At 51.5% G+C, this 16317-nt stretch overlaps 1 protein-coding gene across 3 annotated transcripts in view; it reads right to left on the bottom strand.

The window, feature by feature from the left end:
* The window catches only part of AKNA (AT-hook transcription factor), a 62042-nt gene extending 46546 nt beyond the window's left edge, over positions 1-15496 (bottom strand). The window contains exon 1 of one of the 3 annotated variants that reach the window (XM_023223698.3): positions 15427-15496. The gene's annotated coding sequence lies outside the window, so the exon portion shown is untranslated. Of the gene's footprint in view, positions 1-4879; positions 5097-14873; positions 14983-15426 lie in introns of those variants that run through there. The other 2 variants (XM_023223700.3, XM_023223699.2) reach the window with 2 other exon arrangements.
* Positions 15497-16317: the final 821 nt, after the last annotated feature.

Here is a 16317-nt window from a genome sequence, read left to right as displayed (position 1 = left end):
CGGTCCCCCAGGGAGCTCCCTGCCATGGAGGGTTCAGAGAACTGCCGCCCATCAGCGCAGCGGCCCCCAGGGCGGCTCACACAAAGGCCTTCTTCCACAGATGGGGAAACTGGGGTCCAGAGTAGGGGAGAGGCCTTACCCAAAGCCACACATGGGTCAGGACAAGGCAGGGGCGAAAGTCAGCCTCCTGGCCAGAGTCTGGGCTTTCTCCCCTACATGCTGTGTGGAAGGGAGTATGACTCCAGGCCTCCCAGGACAGAAGGTCTGTGTTTGTCCCTTTATCCTCGTGAGCACTTGGATCCTGCTTGATTTGTGTGGCTGAGAAAAGTCAGCAGGCAACTATTTTTGGACACAAAGTTCCCCAGGGAACAGTGCAGCCCGGGAAAGATTGACTTCTCAAGGGCTGGAGGAGGGAGGGACAGGGAATACCATTCTTCCCTCCCTGGCTGCGGCTCCTGCTCTGTGGATGGGTGTTCAGGGCTTCTATCCTCTGTCCCCGCCCAGTCTTCCTCTCTACCCCCAAATGCAGAGCCCCACAATTTCCTCCAGATCACCCTGCATGTTATCCTCCAGCCCCACAGTCCCCGCCACATGTGAAGAACCCACTCGGCGCCAGCCTGGCTAGAAGCTTTACTTTTAAGTTCTCAATCTGCCCTCCCTACAAACATGAGGGTAGAACTTGGCTAAGATCACCCGGCTACTTCCTGCCAGAGCAAGATCTGCAACTGTCAGTTTCGGCCTAGTGGCCCCCAATATGTTTTTAATCACACAACCCATCCGTAAAAATAAACGTGTGAACACGTCATGCTAATATATTACATGTATTAGAAAGAATACTTTCAAAAGTGATTTTCTAAAAAGATGCAATTGAAAATTGGCCAGGCACAGTGGCTCACACCTGTAATCCCAGCACTTTGGGAGGCCGAGGTGGATAGATCACTTGAGCTCAGGAGTTCAAGACCAGCTTGGGCAACATGGCAAAAGCCCATCTCTACTAAAAATAAAAAGGAGGCTGGGCGCGGTGGCTCACGCCTGTAATCCCAGCACTTTGGGAGGCTGAGGTGGACAGATCACTTGAGCTCAGGAGTTTAAGACCAGCTTGGGCAACATGGCAAAAGCCCATCTCTACTAAAAATAAAAAGGAGGCCGGGCACGGTGGCTCACGCCTGTAATCCCAGCACTTTGGGAGGCCGAGGCGGGCAGATCACCTGGAGGTCAGGAGTTCGAGACCAGCCTTAACGTGGAGAAATCCCGTCTCTATTAAAAATACAAAATTAGCCGGGCATGGTAGGGCATGCCTGCAATCCCGGCTACTCGGCAGGCTGAGGCAGGAGAACTGCTTGAACCTGGGAGGTGAAGGTTGCGGTGAGCCGAGATCGTGCCATTGCACTCCAGCCTGGGCAACAAGAGCGAAACTCCGTCTCGAAATAAATAAATAAAAATACAAAAGAAAAAGAAAATAAACACAGGTGACCCTTAATGACACAGTTTGAACTGCACAGTTTGAACTCTACTTATATGTGAATTTTCTTCTGCCTCTGCCACCCCTAAGGCAGTAGATCAATCCCCCCTCTTGATTCCTCCTCCTCAATGTGAAGATGACAGGATGAAGGCCTTTGTGATGATCCATTTCCACTTAATGAAAGTAAGTAGATTTTCTCTTCCTTATGATTTTCTTAATAGCATTTTCTTTTCTCTGGCTTACTTTGTTGTAAGAAAACAGTACGTAATACATATAACGCAGAAAATATGCATTAATCAACTGTTTATGTTATCGGCAAAGCTTCTAGTCAACGGCAGGGCTATTGATAAAGTTTTGGGGGAGTTCAAAGTTATAAGCAGATTTTTGACTGCATGAGGCATTCCTAACCCCTGTGTTGTTCAAGGATCAACTGTATTTTATTTTATTGAGACAGGGTCTCACTGTTACCCAGGCTGGAGTACAGTGGCGATCAGAGCTCACTGCAGCCTTGACCTCCTGGGCTCAATCGATCCTCCCACCTCAGCCTCCTGAGTAGCTAAGACCACAGGTACGTACCACCATGCCTGGCTAATTTTTAAATTTGTTTTTGTAGAGATGGGGTTTTGCCATATTGCCCAGGCTGGTTTTGAACTCCTGGGTTTAAGTGATCCTCCTGCCTCAGCCTCCCTATGTCCTGGGATTACAGGCATGAGCCACCCACCCAGCTGGTCAACTTTATTTTAAATAGAAGCTCTAATTCTTGCTTCTCATACCTTCTGCAGGGCCTGTACCCTTCTTGGAAATCCCTGCCAGGGATCTTAAGCTTCAGTGTGCTTAAGAATCCTCTAAGCAGGCAGTTTCCTGAAACAACCTGCAGAGAGCCTGACTCAGTGGCCCTGGGATAGGGCCCAGGAATCTGCATTTTAAACCAGGGCCTCAGGCAGGGCCTGCCCTTTGAAATTCACTAGACCTCCTCGCTTCTGCTGTTATGGCAGGTGGAGGAGGGGCTACAGTTTAGCTGTTGCTTTTCTGGTTCTGAAGCCTCTGCTGAGGAAGGGGCCGGGGGAGGCATGTGGTTTTGGACTTTTTGAAGGGCTTTTTTTTCTAGCTCTGCCACAGAGCAGCCTGCCCAATCACAGAGGCCTCTGGGTGCACAAAGAGGAACATCCTGTCTTCTGGGATGACTCAGTCATGGCAGAAATCTCACTGTAACCAGGTCAGAGGCAGCTGCAGTGACTGGCTAGAGTTTCACTTGCCCCCAGGCGCCTAAACCAGTGAGCCTTTCCTGAGGAGGCCTCTGTCTTCCATGTGAGCCATGGCCCTCCGCACCACAAAGCCCCAGAAATGGCCATTCAGCTAGTCAGTCAACAAACACACATTAGTGCCAACTACCTGCCAACTTCAGGCTGGGATGATGCTGTGGTAGAGAAGCAGGCTGGGCATCAGGAGATGGGTGCTACTCCTGGCTGCTGTTACTCACTGTGTATAGCTGGGCTTGCATTTTCCTCACCGTAAAATAGAGAAAGTACCACCTGCTCTTGCTACTGCAAGGGGATATCACCCTGCTAGGGTGGGTTGGGAGGCAGGGGATGAGACTCAAAGAGCTTTGAATTTGAAGTCCCTAGTTGACTCAGCTCCTGAGGGCAATAGCCTCAGAACTGTTAACCTCTCTCTTCCTCCCTGAGATCACATTTCAAAGTACACAGATACATACCGAGCACCCCGTGGGTGCAAATTAACCTTTTAAAAAAGCCCTACAACTTCCTACTATATACCAGGGACTACGTAAGATGCAAAGAATGTAGAAAAGAGTAAAAGCATTCCAAAATTTTAAACAGTGGGGGGTAGTACAATACAGAAGCGTTACCAAAGGACGCTTTAAGGTAGGCTTGAGGAACAGTGAGGATTTGGGGTAGAAGATTGGGGAGGGCATTCCAGGCAGCGGGAACAGCATAGGCAAAGGCACGGAGGTCTGAAAGTATGGCCTGACTTTGAAGGAGAGCTATGGACGGGGTGCCTGAATGCCAGGTAAAGGCAGAGTTGTTCCAGCCAGCCTTCGTTAGGGCAGCAGGGCTGCTCCTAAAAGGCAGTGAGTGGGGTTTGGTGAAGACTCCAGCCGTGTGAGCTGGGGAGGGCTGTGGAGTTCAGGGTCCCCACCATCCCTGGAGAAACTGGCCCCACAAGGAAGTAGCAGCCACTGCACCCTCCTTCTGTACATCTTCTTACTCGCAAGCCACCACTGCCCCTGCTCTCTCAGGGGTCTAATAGACCCCCGAGGTGTCTATCTTCAGTTCCTGGGTGGGACGGTCTCCTCTTCCCCACCACCCACACAGGGCTTCTCCGCCTGCTCAGTCATTCCACAGCCAGGGACCCTTGCCTTTATGGCTCAGTCCCTCAGAACTGCCCAGAATCCCAGGTTCTCCTTTGCCAGCCCAGCCACGCAGCCCGCACTGCCTCCCTCTGCCCTCTGCAGCCCCTTCCCATCCAGCCAGGGCTGTCCAGGGTGCCCCCGTGCTTCTACCCCCACACCTCCCAGATGAGGAAACTGAGGCACAGAGGTGTGGCAGGCTCTCAGAAGACCTCACAGCCAGGAAGCGCAGAGGATTCAAAGCTGGGGTGCGCAACTCTGAAACCAAGGCTGTAAGATGTGTCAGGGAGATGGGGAAGGAAGACCCCCCTAAATCAGTAACCAGACCTTCCAAAAAGGCTGTGTTGTTGGGCTCAACCACCCCCCCACCCACCGGTTGGCAGGGCACAGACCTGCTGTTCTCAAGGGCTTCCCACCAGCTGTGTGGACACTAGTCCCACAAGGAAGCACCAGCCACTCCCCCTCTGTGTGTCCTCTCCCTGCCCCCAGCCCGCTCCAGCAGCACAGGCCGAGGAGAAAGAGAAATGGTGCCCTGGCTGTTGACAGCTCTGGTCTTGCCATCCTCAAGAGCTAAGCTGGGTCTGCTGGTCTTCGGACAGTTCTTGGTTTCTCTTGTTGCCCTTACACAGCTGGCGTAAGAGGCCGCTCCTTTGATGGGGACCACCCCCCTATGCCGTCACTGCCTCCTGGCCTGCTCCCCATCCCTGCATCGTCTCTGAGACCCCTTAGCAACCAAGGACACTAACTCTCCAGGTGCGGACAAGGACACCCCAGGCACAGAGACGGACTCGCCCGTCCAAGTTCACAAGAGATCAGAATCAGAGCTGGGACTGGAATCTAGCATCCTGAGGCTTGAGGAAATCCTCCTTAAAACCACCCTTGCCCTGGAGGCCGGGCTCCCCTGAGCCAAGAGAAAAGTGGTGCAGCTCCAGCAGCTGCAACTTCCTGGCTGGGCTGGTCCGGCTGCCTGGACTGTCCCGGAGAGTATGTGACTGGCCCGTCCAGAAGGAAGGCGGCCTCCTGGGCCCTCCTCCGGTCCGATCTCTTACCTCTCTCGGGCTCCACCACCGTCCTGCCGACCCAGTTTCAGGGGACCTGTCTGTGAAGCCTTTGTTCCAAACCCAGGGAGCCCCCTGTCTCCATTGCGCCCTGGCCCGCCTCCAGGCCGTTCTGCCAGCCCAAGCTGCTGCTCACAGACCAGCATCGCTCCCCACCTCTCCCCGCCCCTGCCGCGGCTGAGGCCGCCTCGCCTCGGCAGGAAGCGCCCAGCCTGATTTCCTACAAGTGTTTGTCAGAAGGAGGGGGTTTGTCTGCGTGCAGAGCAAGAGCCGGAGGAGCTTAACCCCTTGCAAGCCCTCTGCAGTCTGCGCTGCCCAGGAAAGGACTCAGAGAATGAACTCCTGACGTCCTGGGCTTGGGATCATCTCAGCCCAGGCCCTGCAGGTACAGATGGGGAGACTAAAGCACAGAGGTCAGAGGCTTGGCCAAGGTCACACAGCATGCTGTAGCTCCTACCTCCTAGGCCCTCTTCAACCATGGCCTGACTTTAGCCGAGGTTCCTTCCGTCACTAGGGCCTCAGGGCCCATCTGCATGGTGAGAGCTCGGACTCAACACTACTCCTGCCCTTCCAGCTCTGACTCTAGCAATGTGCAACCTGAATCTCAGGGAGGCCTTGGTGATTCCTGCCATCTCAACCCACTGTCCTCACCCCGAGGTGGTCCTGGCCAGAGTGGGATGTTCTGGGCAGCATGGAGGTGTGAAACTGGCAGATCAGGTAAACTTTCCCTGTTATAAGAACCCTCCAAGCGTTCACCAGATGTTGGGAACAGATCGATCCTGATGGTCAGTCAAGCTGTCTTTTCTCAAGCCCCAGCATCCCATTCCTTCATTCTTAGGTACTCACTGAGCTCCTACTGTGGGGTGGGTGCTTTTAAAGGTGCTAGGAATATGGCAGGGCCCCAGACAGGCCAGTCCCCTGCTCTCTACTCTAGCAGAGACATGGACAATAAGCAAGCACATGTATAATTTCAAGGAGAGAGCTGTGAACAATGAGACCGAGTGATGATCCGTGTCCCGGGCCAGGTGGCACTGAAGCCTGGGACTCACCCCGGGCCAACAGAGTCGGTCTCTGGGCATCAGAGGTTTTAAGTGTCCCAGGTGGCTGGTCCTGGTAGAGAACCCATGGGGCCAAGAGTAATGGGTTGGAGGAGAAGGGTTATAGGATGGTCAAGAAAGTCTCTATGAGGAGGTGACATTCAAACAAGGCACTGGAAGGAAGAGGGGGGCAAGAGCAAGCCACAAGAAGGGCTGGGGCAGTGTTCTGGGAGGGCAAGTGGAAAGGCCAAGGTGGGGGGAGCCAGTGGGCTTTCCCTGAGAACAGCAAGCCCTGTGTACCCGGGACAGAGCGAGTCAAGCGAGACAGGCAGGATCTTCACAGAAGAGGGGGCACAGGAGCACAAGAGGCTCCCAACACTGGCCCCACCCAGGACCCGGAGACTCTGAGTCAGAAAACAAAAAAAAAAAGGAAAAAAATCAGGCCTCTGTATTGTCCAAAAAGCCCTCCAGGTAATTCTGATAAGCAGTCAGATTTGGGAACCAGCCATGTAGGAGAGAAAAAAATCTTAGAGTCACTGTCGACTGGGTTCAAATCCCAGCCTCATCTCTTGCTGGCTCTAACTTTTGAAACTTCACCTCTCTAAGCCTCAGTTTCTTCATCTATAAAACAGGGATAAGAAGAGTAGCCACCCCACAGGGGCTGCTGTAAAGATTCAGTGAGGAGATGCCTACCAAGGGGACAGCAGGGGACCCAGAACACAGTCATATATTGAGCTTTTTTTATTATTGTTACTACAACTATTGCCGCTACTTAGGTATAAGTCTCCAGTCTCCTCTAAAGGCTAGATCTTAATACCTTTCCTGAAGCCTGGCACACTGTTTATGGCTGATGAAAGCATTCCTGTGAATGAATGAATGAATGAGTGGACTTTCCCAAGGTCAGCTGGTGAATATCTAGCGTAGCCAGGGCTAGAACCAGGAGCCCTCATCCTAGGAATGGCCCACCCCTCTATCCCCTTCCCCGCCTTTTACCCACATCTGGGTGGCAGGGCTCTCCTTGCAGCCCCCAGCCCCACATGGAGCAGAGCCAAACCCTAATGAGGCCCCTCCCTACCAGCCCTGGCGGCCATGTGTGCCATTGTGTGAGGGGCGGGTTCCCCTGACACCCTGTCATTCATTCACCCTCCCTCCCTGGTCATTAACCCAGGCAGCACTGCTATCAATGCCAGGTGGCTGCCGTTGCTGGGCATGGCCTGTGGCCCCTGGATAACCCCAAACCCATCTTAGGGGCAGCCACCTAACACCAAGGAGAACCACCTGCAGTGCAGTCTGTTCCATCTCCTTGCACCCCCAAGCACGACCAACCCTCCTCCCTGCCTTTGCTCATGCACCGCCCCCTCTTAGATCACTGTCCCCACCCACAGGCCAAGTTCTAGCAGACCGAAGCAGCATGTCCAAGACTGAGCTCCTACTATTGCCACCCTCCAAACCCCCCCTCCTTAGTTTGGCCCATCTTTCACCCAGGTACATAATGATAATCAACTGTGACCCTGGATGCTTCCCTTTCCCTTACATCCCGTAACCAATCCATCATCAACTCCCAGTTATTTCATTTCCTAAATTTCACCAGAATCTGTCCCCGTTTCTGCATCCCCACATGGGTCCCTGGATCGGCCTTACCTGGAAAGCTCTAGGGTCCACTAATCTGTTCCCTGCACTGCACCGATACCATCTTCCAAGATAGAAGCTTCCAAACAAGACCCCTCCATGCTTCAGACACACAGCTAGCTACCATGGCTCTGACAAAGAAGATAAAACTCCACAGGCTGGCCGTTGCTCCAGCCTCTTCTCCTGCCACCCTCTCTGCCCCTGGTCAGCGTGCTCCTGCCACCCAGGCCTCCTTATTCTTCCTGGGACAGATGTGCCCTGCTCCTCCCCTCACCCAGTCCCACTTCTTTTCCCTGTTAACTTCTAGGCAACCTCCAGATCTCAGCTCCAGCTTGTCCTCCTTGGGGACTCCGCATTTGGAACTATATTTCGTATGTGATTATTTGACTAACATCTGTCTCTTGACTCAACTGGGAGCTCTGTGAGGTTCTCATCATCATATCCCCAGGACCCAGCACACAGAACCTGATATATAATAGAAATACAATAAATATATCCTGGATGATCCACCCAACCTAGCTACTTGCCCAAGCCTGACTCATAGCCCTCATAACAACCCAATGAGGCTGCTGTGACAACCCCATTTCACAGCTGAGTAAACAGAGGCCCCTAGAGCCCAAGCAGCTTGCCCAAGGTCACAAAGCTGATGAGCTGCAGTAGAGTTTCAAACACACAAAGACCCGGCTTCTAATAACCAAGGTTGGTGCTCATGGCATTGCAGTCCGCAGGGATAATTAATACCTGTGCACAATAAAATCGAGAGTGGAGCTTATTACTAACTAATTGCAATTCACAAAGCCAAAGTTCCGATTTTATAGTGAGGCCCTGGTTCCACACAGAGCCTTTTGGTTTCCCAAAATGCTTTCTTCTTTATAGCACTAGATGTTCAAGAACAGAACGTCAAAGTAGGAAGAAAAGGATTATTCCATTGTATAGGTGAGGACACTGAGGCCCAGAGAAGAGAAGAGATTAGTTCCTGGTCACCCAGAAAAGAAACAACAACAAAAACCTCTGACTCCTGGCTGGGCACAGTGGCTCACACCTGTAATCCCAGCACTTTGGGAGGCTGAGGTGGGCAGATCACCTGAGGTCAGGAGCTCGACAAGCCTGAGCAACATGGTGAAACCCTGTCTCTACTAAAAATACAAAAATTAGCTGGACGTGGTGGCAGGTGCCTGTAATCCCAGCTACTTGGGAGGCTGAGGCAAGAGAATTGCTTGAACCTGGAAGGCAAAGGTTGCAGTGAGTCGAGATTGCACCATTGCACTCCAGCCTGAGCGACAGAGCAAGACTCTGTCTCAAAAACAAAAACAACAAAAAACCTCTGACTCCTACTGCCAGGGCTTGATGACTTTTATCCTTTTACCAGCAACAGGCACGTGCGTGGCTGTGTCTGCAGAACCCTGCCAGCCCTTCCCACGAGCCTGAGGCACAAGAATCACTTGAACCTGGGAGGCGGAGGTTGCAGTGAACCAAGATCATGTCACTGTGCTCCAGCCTGGGCAACAGAGTAAGACTCTGTCAAAAAAAAAAAAAAAAAAAAAAAAAAAATCCACAGTGAGTCTGAGGGAGAGAGGAGGCAGGTGAGGATTTCTGGAGTGAACCAAGAAGAAATGATGAAATAATTCTCTACTTCTAGGGAAGTAGAGACCCAAGTTCCAGCCTGAGTGACCAGGAACAAGCACCTTCCTTTCTCTGAGCTTTGGAACCTGGGGCTTAATGAGATTGTCTCTGAGGTTATCAGAGATTATCTTCTAACACTAAACCTCCTGGATTCTTTATTCCATTTGCCCACTCAGGCAGAAATGCCATGCTGACAGGAGGCTGCAGGGCACAGGCGTTAAGGCACACGGGCTTTGTGGGCAAACAGAGAACTCCATGTTCTCCCTTGGAAGCTGTGTGGCCTTGGGCAAGCTGCTTAACCTCTCTGAATCCCAGATTCCACATCTGTAACATGGGCCTATAATTATTTTACACGGTTCTTGGGATGACCAATGAGACTATGTGCCTGAAGTTCTTGGCCCCAGTGCCCAGCTGGCACAGAGTAACCGTTCACAAATAAATGGCCTTGCCTTTTCCGTGAAATGCCCTATGACCTGCTCCCTGCAGGACTGAGTTTAATTTTCCTCATCCACAGCTTCCACAATTATCAACCCCAGCTCTAGTGATGAGTCCTGGACACAAAAAGGGAGAGGCAGTTTTCCCAAGTGGAGGGAGGTGCTGACATTTCCCTGTAACCCTATTCCCTGCAACCCTTAAACCAGTTCCAGGGCTCACTGACCCAGCTAGAAACTCCGTCCCCACTCTGAGTAGTTAAGGAGCAGAGCAAACAGGCCCTTCTCAGCCAACTGAGATACGGGTTATGAGGAGGGTGTGGCCATATTGAGGAAAACACATACATACATTCAAATTCATGCTCTTTTCAAAGAGTCAAACAAAAAAAATGTGCATGTGCCAGGAAGGGACTGCTAACAGCAAAACTTTACTGAACACCTATTATGTGTCAAATACCTTATAAAAGCCTTTCCATGGATTCAGATCTCATTATTCAATCATCATACTAATCCAAAGAGGGAGAAATTATGATGCCCATTTTATTTTATAGGTGAGGAAGCTGGTTTGAACCAAGCTGTTTGAATCCAGACAGTGTGTGTGTGTGTGTGTATATATATATATATATATATATTTTTTTTTTTTGAGATGGAGTCTCACTCTGTTGCCCAGGCTGGAGTGCAGTGGCGCGATCTCGGCTCATTGCAAGCTCCACCTCCCGGGTCCATGCCATTCTCCTGCCTCAGTCGAGTAGCTGGGACTACAGGCCCTGCCACCACGCCCGGCTAATTTTTTTTTTTTTTTTGTATTTTTAGTAGAGACAGGGTTTCACCGTTTTAGCCAGGATGCTCTCGATCTCCTGACCTTGTGTCCGCCCGCCTCAGCCTCCCAAAGTGCTGGGATTACAGGCGTGAGCCACCGCGCCCGGCCCCATACAGTATAACCTCAATCACTTTGCAACTGAAACTTGCAATAGGTAAAATAGTTGGAAACAATCAAAGTGTCCAGTAACAGGTGACCATTGCAAGAAATTGTGATAGTTCCACTCAAAGGAATAAGCAGCTGTTAACAGTCATGCTAATGAAGAATATCAGATAATGTAAAAATTTTGTTATGTTAAGTGGACAAGCCAGTTATAAAATAACATATATCTAGTTTGAGTCCATTTAAAACAGTAAAATATAGAGGAAGAGGAGGAGGAGGAAAGGAAGGAGACAGGATAGGAAGAAAGGGAGAGAAAGCCAAAGAAAGAGAAGTACATGCTTTAAAATGTTTACAACAGGCCATGTGCCGTGGCTCATGCCTGTAATCCCAGCACTTTGGGAGGCCAAGGTGCGGCGGGGGTGGGGGGAAATCACCTGAGGTCAGGAGTTCGAGACCAGCCTGGCCAACATGGCGAAACCCCGTCTCTACTAAAAATACAAAAATTAGCTGGGTGTGGTGACGTGCATCTGTAATCCCAGCTACTCGGGAGGCTGAGGCATGAGAATCGCCTGAACCTGGGAGGCAGAGGTTGCAGTGAACCAAGATTGTGCCACCACACTCCAGCCAGGGAGATGAGAGTGAAACTCTGTCTCAATAAAAAAGAAAAAAAAGTTTACAATAATTATTACCAGGTAGTAGAATTATAGGCAAGTTTTTTTGATAGGCAAGTTTACCGTTTTTCCTTTTGGGTATTTTCTAAAAATAACAGTTGCTTTAAAAATAAGAATGAAATGAACATGTACTATTCTTAAAAACAAAACAAACGAATATACCACCTCACATCTGTGTGCTGCTTCCTTCTGACCTTGGGCACCTCCGTCCTCAATTTCCCCTTCTGTGAAAGGTGAAATGTATGGTTGGGCTCTTTGAGGCCCTTTCCAGCTCTGACATCCTATAACATTCTGTAACCCCCACACCTTCTCCTCCTCTATTTAAACTCTAACACAACATGTTGTTTTCTGCAATACAGTCATTATGCAACATGTAGAAACGTGAAAATCACTAAAAGGAAAGGATGCAATCAGCGCCCAGCCTCAGCCACTTTTTGCATTTGGAGGCATGGCATGTGTTGCTGGATTGGATCCTTATAAATAGGCATTTAACAGATGAAGAAAGGCTCAGAGAGGTTACACAACTTGCCCAAAGTCACACAGCACGTTAAGGCACAGTGGGGTCTGTACCCACAAATAAAGCATTATCCTCCAGATGAATCCTTTGTGGGGGACTGAGTGTGCCTCCTAGACCCCGAGACCTCCCCTCCTCAGTCCTGGTCCTTGGCTGTGGTCCCAAGACCTGGAGGAGACTGACAGCTGGACATCCCACTCTGGCCCTGATCCCAGGCTCCTTCCCCAGAAAAAGCTGAGCTGGCTGGGGGTTGGGGGGACTTGAGGGGAGAATGCTGGCAAGGACCTAGGGGTTGGGATGGGAGTGGCACTGGGCACAGAAGGTCTCACTTGGCAATGGAGCTGGAGTTCGCCTGACATTTGGCGAGGAAGCCCAAAGCCAAGATGGAACTGCAAGCTGGGGTGCAGGAGGGAGGAGGTAGTGAGAATGTGAGACTTTGGGGGCAGGAAGCCTGGGTCAACTCTGGTAGATGAGCCTTTGCTGTTTTATTTCAGAACTTCTCTAATATCCTCAGCTACAGACAAGAGGCTTCTCCTTCCCTCAGGCATGCATGTGTAAAGTAACAAAATAATGTGTTTGTGCACAGGACATGCTCAGAAAATGAGGGGCTTCTGTTAGCCTCCTCCTGGTTCCCCTGGCCAATTGCAGCGCCTCTTCCCTACACCCACCCTGACTTACCCCCTAATCCCTTGGCACAATGATAAGTCTTCTTAGGGCACCATCCTGTCAGGTTTTTCCCCTGCTTAATGACCATCCATGGCTCCTGTCACTTTCAGGTTAAAGGCCAGACATTTTGGCCTGGAATTCAGGCTCAAACCCACCTGTTTGCAAGTCAAGGGCTGCTGCACTGCATAACTCACACCGTATACTACAAAAGCCATCCCATAAAGGTTTTCTTCCCAAATCCCATACTTCAGGAAAGCTGCAGTCGGGGGCAGGCCTTCTGGCCTGGCTCCATTGGGCTCTGCCAAAAAGCCCCCAAATCCAGGCTGCCAAGCAGAAGCAAGGCTGGCCTTCCATACCCCAACATCCTTCACCTGCAGCTCTCTTAAAAAAAACAGTAAGAAAAAGCCCTGATTTGTGGTGGTTACTAATTTTGATGGTGTTAAATCCCCTTACTGAAATTGGCCATGCCAATTTCAAGCTGTTGATATCACTGAATGAAGCACTGGGAAGAGATGGACACAATCCGCTCTCCCGAGCTGACACCAGCACACCCTGCACACCCCAAAGTAAGGATGTGCTAACACCAGTGAGAAGCTGTGTGACTCTTGTCAAGTGGCTTAACCTCTCTGAACCTCAGGCTTTCTATCTGTACAAGAGGGACAACAATAACACCCACTTCAACAACATCATGTAACTGATATAATCTAGATGACCAACAACAATGTTTTGAGCATCTACTCTATGTAGCACTCTGTACTAGGTAGGCATTAGGGAACAACAATGGTGACAAAACAGATAAGAGCTCCTGCCCTCCCAAACCTCACTTGTTGCAGTAAAACCCCTGGCACAGTGGCTAGAATGTAGCACTCAATAAATATTAGCTATAATATTAGCTAATAATACCAATGGTATTATTGTTATCATTATTCCTTCATTTCTTTGAGCCTCAGTTTCCTCATTTACTTAGAATGTGGACTGAGCAAAAGCTTTCTATGATGCCACCTCACTCGAGCCTTAAAATGGTGGTAAAGTAGCCGGGCGCGGTGGCTCACGGCTGTAATCCCAGCACTTTGGGAGGCTGAGGTGGGCAGATCAGGAGGTCAGGAGATCCAGACCATCTTGGCCAACATGGTTAAACCCCGTCTCTACTAAAAATACAAAAATTAGCCGGGTGTAGTGGCACATGCCTGTAATCCCAGCTACTCGGGAGGCTGACGCAGGAGAATCGCTTGAACCCAGGAGGCAGAGGTTCCCGTGAGCGGAGATCGCGCCACTGCACTCCGCCATGGCTTGAATATTTAGTAGCGACGAGGAAAAAAAAAATTGAAAAAATGGTGGTAAAGTGGGCATTACCAACCTCATTTTATGGAAGGGAAAACTGAGACACTCAGAACTGAAGCCAGGCTGGGGATCTAAACCCAGATCTTCTTACTCCTGGTCTCCAGATCATTCCCACCTTCCAGGACTGAGGAAACATAAAAAGGATCAGGCATTCGACTGGGGATGTGAATGCTTTAAAAATACTCTTCCTTCTCCACGCCTCCACGGGGGGAAACTGAAGTGTCCATGTTGTGCACCAGTTTCCAAACACCCTCTCAGCCTGACGCCCTGCAGCTGGGGCCATTCCCGGTCTCTCTGGAAACCCCGATCCCAGCGCCTCTGGCAGAGTCTGCAGGACGGTGGGAGCTGATGAAATCCCCTTGCAAGCAGCAGCCCCAATCACATGTTTTAAATGCAAACCGGCTGGACCTTAGGAGGCAAACGCCCCACGTGGGCATCGTCTCCCTCCTGCAGAAGAACTGTGAGAGGACTGCCCCAAGGAATAAACCCAGACTACCAAAACACCATAGGTTCCACTCCCGTTAGTAAGTAAACCAGACTTAGGCCCCCTCTAACAGATGGGCAGTCATTGTTTTACTAACAAAACAGCCCCCAAATAAAACCCACCAATTCCAAGGAGGTACCTGGAAGTCTTTTGGGAAGTCCCTATATCTATCTAACTTTAGTCTTTCATGCTTCAGTCCCAGCCCATTTCTTCTTCTCTTCTAGAGGACAGGAACAATGTCTCTTTTCACTGCAGCCTGTCTCAGCTTCTCTCTGCTCCAACATAGCCCAGGTATGTTATCCCTTCCGACTATCTCAGAAGCAGGTTTTTAAACATAGGTAATGATGGACTCCAATCCGTCATTTCTTTCAACAAAATCCCGGGAAAGGAGCTTTGGAAGTGTCGTCTAATGTCACGCAGCAAGCAGACTCTGACTCTGCCTGTGCCCCATCACACTGGGGAGAGCCCAGCTCTGCGCCTCCCTGCTGTGCACCCTTGGGCCAATCGCGCCCCCTCTCTGGACCTCATTCTCCTCCGCAGGCGTACCAAGAGGGAACTGGACTTATTTTTGCAGCCCGTTCAGTTCCTACCATTGTCAAGGCTGCCTACCCGACCCTGGCCCTTGCTCTACCTTCCCCCACTGACAAAAAGAGGAAAAGAAACTTGCGTTAGGCGTCCGGGAAGGGCTCGCGGCTCCGAGGGCCGCCAGGCTGAGGCGATTGTTGCTGGGTGAACGAATCTCACACAAATCCCAGACAGAAAAGCCTCACCTCCCCAGTAACCACAGCAACCCGGGCCACGCCTCCAGCCCGAACACAGCCCGAGGCCCCGCCAAGGCCCAGCCCCAAGCTCCCCGGGGACCCTTCCCCTCCCTGCCACCAGCCCCAGCTGTAAAGAGAAAAAGCCAACGCCCCCATTGTGCGGAGGTGGAGACTGAGGCCGGAGGGTGGAGGCTGCGGAACCCCGCGACCGGCAGGGTTTGGACTGGGGCCCACATCGCCCGTCCGGGGCTACCTCCCATTCCCGGAGCGGTGATGCGTCTCCTTCCCCATGCGCGTGGGGTTTCCACGTGGAAAAGACCGAACGCAGCACCGTTCCAGTGGAACGGAGCCCACTGGCGCTGTCCACTCTCCCTCCCCATTCTCCTGACGGAGAAACTGAGTCCCAGCGAGGGGCAGGGACCACCCCGGACGCCCCGCGAGCCCCTCCCCTCGTCTCACCTGCTGGCGGCCGCCGCGCGCGGGTGGTTTCCTGGAGTTGAGCGGCAAACAAAGGCCTCCAATCCGGGCGCGGGGCGGGGCGGCGGCTCCTTTGCATAATTCCGGAGGCCCGCCCGCGACGGCGGGGGGCGGCCCCGGGGGGCGGGGCCTTGGGGAGTGCACCAATCACCGAAAGGAGGCCGCCGCGACCCGCCCCCAGAGACTCGGACACGGGGAGCGCAAACCCTACTGCAGGATGAAAATCTCAGACGTGGGAGACTGCGTGTCCCTGGTGCAATCAGCCCCACCGCAGATCCGGAGATCGAGGCCCGGTCTGCGGAGGATAAGGCATTTTTGCAAGATCGCACAGAGTGGCTCACACCTGTAATCCCCAGCACTTTGGGAGGCCTGGCAGATCACCTGAGGTGAGGAGTTAGAGACCAGCCTGGCCAACATGGTGAGCGACTCCCCACCCCCAGTCTCTACTAAAAATACAAAAATTAGCTGGGCGTGGTGGCGCACATCTGTAATCCCAGCTATTTGGTAGGCTGAGGCAGGAGAATCGCTTGAACTTGGGAGGCGGAGGTTGCAGTAAGCCAAGATTGCGTCACTGCACTCCAGCCTGGGCGACAGAGCGAGACTCCATCTAAAAAAAAAAAAAAAAGAAAAAAGAAAAAACAGATCGCACAGAGCCACAGTGAGGAGGAAATCACAAACTTCCATGGCTGAAGTGGACTGTTTAGTAACGGTAATAATAAACTTTTCTCGATCACTAATTATGGGCCAGACCTGTTGGAAACTCTTCTGCTGTTCAGTTGTCTCCTATGAGGTACGCAGGTATTATCACCCCCCGGGTATATTATCTTCCAACCTCCCATCAGACAAGCATGCAAACCCAGCCCGAAGACGGAC

This window comes from Piliocolobus tephrosceles, chromosome 14 (assembly GCF_002776525.5).
Source record: "Piliocolobus tephrosceles isolate RC106 chromosome 14, ASM277652v3, whole genome shotgun sequence".
In the NCBI taxonomy this organism is placed as follows: Eukaryota; Metazoa; Chordata; class Mammalia; order Primates; family Cercopithecidae; genus Piliocolobus; species Piliocolobus tephrosceles.
The sequence above is the reverse complement of the archived record's forward strand: the minus strand, read 5'-3'. Positions and strand labels throughout refer to the sequence as shown.